Source organism: Schistocerca nitens, chromosome 2 (genome assembly GCF_023898315.1).
Source record: "Schistocerca nitens isolate TAMUIC-IGC-003100 chromosome 2, iqSchNite1.1, whole genome shotgun sequence".
Classification (NCBI taxonomy): Eukaryota; Metazoa; Arthropoda; class Insecta; order Orthoptera; family Acrididae; genus Schistocerca; species Schistocerca nitens.
The window spans coordinates 297,016,732-297,019,156 of NC_064615.1; the positions used below are offsets into that span (position 1 = coordinate 297,016,732).

Sequence of the window (2,425 nt, forward strand, 5' to 3'; positions counted from 1 at the left end):
AAAAAATGTTATAACTACGAAGGAAAAGGGGCCATAAACAGCTGCCTGTCAAATTGTATGCTGCCAGGTCTTCTGAATGGTTTTCAAAGGGTTGCTTGTAAAAGAACAGTTATGCATCACAATGATCGTAATTTCTTCTAACGTGAAGTGAAACAACGATCGTTGAAGAAGTTTACAGAATGAGATTTTCACTCTGCAGCGGAGTGTGCGCTGATATGAACTTCCTGGCAGATTAAAACTGTGTGCCGGACCGAGACTCGAACTCGGGACCTCTGCCTTTTGCGGGCAAGTGCTCTACCAACTGAGCTACCCAAGCACGACTCACGCCCCATCCTCACAGCTTTACTTCTGCCAGTAACTCGTCTCGTACCTTCCAAAATTTACAGAAGCTCTCCTGCGAACGTTGCAGAAGTAGCACTCCTGAAAGCTGTGAGGACGGGGCGTGAGTCGTGCTTAGGTAGCTCAGTTGGTAGAGCACTTGCCCGCAAAAGGCATAGGTCCCGGGTTCGAGTCTCGGTCCGTCACACAGTTTTAATCCGCCAGGAAGTTTCGTTGACGAAATTCTTTGATGAGAAACCTGACGCGTTCTAATCACCTAGTGGATTGTACTTTCAATGACGACGGCAACGAAAGCTTGCAGACGTTTATAAGTGCGGATACACTTCTCACACAAAACGTTATGAGCATCTGCTTCACAGCGCGTTGGTCCACCTTGGAAAATAATGCAATATCGACTCTTCGTGGCATGGATCCGACAAGTCTTTGTCAGGTTTACAGAGACATGTGGAATAAGACGTCTACGCACAGGTCTCGCAGTTCCCGTAAACTACGGACGAGGATCCCAATAATGTCCCAGGTGTGGCCCATCAGGCGAATTTAATGTCCAAGATATCAACATGCGTTCATAACCATGATCCTCAAACTAATGTAGGAAGATTCTGGACTTGTGTCACAGACTGCTATCCTCTTGGAAAATGCCATCATTGTTGTGGGAGACATCAAGCATGAACGGATGCAGACTCTCCTCAATAATGTTCAAGCAGTTCACAGCTGTCACGGCGCCTTCTACTAGTGCTACACGTCCCATAGAAACCTAAGTGAATGCCCCTCATATTATAATACTGTCTCCAGCAGCTTGCGTTTATAGCAGCTGTCCAGTAGGATGATGGCGTATCCAGACACGACCATCGACCTCGTGCCAACAACAAACGTAACTCATCCGAACATACCATCCCCACTGCAATCATAACTGAAGTTATCGTTAAGTAAAACATGGGAACACGAATGGGTCGTCTGCCGTGGTGCCCCATCTTCAACAATGTGCGCTGAACGGTTTGTTCCAAAACACTGGTGCCCGCGCCTGTGTTGCAGTCTGTCGTCGTTACTACCATATATCGCCCCCCTATCCTGCTGTACAGAGGAGGTAATACTCTCTCACCTCCCCGTTCTGTGATAAGGCGTGGAGTCGAAAGCCTTGTTGCCTACTCGCGGCTCCACCGTTCTTCAACCACTTTCTGTGGACACCCACGACAGTTGGACGCGAACAGGCGACCAGCTTCGCCGTTTCCAATGTGCTCGTACCCACGCGCCAGCCCGTAACAACCTGCCCTTTGTCAGAGTCGTTTACATCAGTGGATTTCCCCATTGGCGGCCCGCTTCATCAGTAGAATGATTCTCCCTTCCTCTCCGCTCTGATTAAGTCTCTCGGTGGGCAAAGGTCATAATGTATGCGCCCTTTGGCTAGTATATTCATTAACAAATTGCTCTTGAAGTCGGCAGGTGACTTTGCCTAGTAGTCAGTGTATACACAGAAATAGATTTGGTCATTGTGACTAAGCGCCTTCCGACCTTACTCTTAAACGGCAGCTTTCACCTAAAAGAAAGGTAAAAGAAAGATGATGGAAAGTTCTTCTCACGAAAACAAACCAACAGTTAGCGGGCTTCCTGACGATTGCAGGTAAGAAAGAAGAACGCAAGGAGGTGGTGCAGACAAAGCAGTTTACGAAAGCAACAAGCAAGAACTAACATCAGATGTACTCTTTGGAAAGTGCCGTTGTGGACCCAAATTTGCTCTGAAAAATTTTAATAAAAATGCTATCTTTTGACTCAGCTTTGACACAACATTACTCTTTACGATTCTCTTTACGAGATACCACTACCTTCCCTCACAAAATGTTTGTCTTTATTCCTTCTCTATTAGAAAGGAACGTATGTGTCCTTCTTAAAATAACGTTAAAACTATAAATCACAGGGGTGAATTATAAATATTGGTTAATACAATGTACATTCAAGAAACAGCCCAACAATGTTTACAGCAGTATGACTTACGCTCATCACCACAGACTGACGCTTAAGTAATCATTATAGGAATTCGTTCAGAAGATGCGTAAGTACACATTTTGAGGTAAAGTGAAATAAGTAATGC

General features: G+C 45.5%; 1 non-coding gene across 1 annotated transcript; it reads right to left on the minus strand.

Moving 5' to 3' along the window:
• Window positions 1–242: 242 nt before the first annotated feature.
• Trnal-caa (transfer RNA leucine (anticodon CAA)) lies at window positions 243–317 on the minus strand. Its single transcript has one exon. It is a non-coding gene; the product is annotated as a tRNA-Leu (tRNA).
• Window positions 318–2,425: the final 2,108 nt, after the last annotated feature.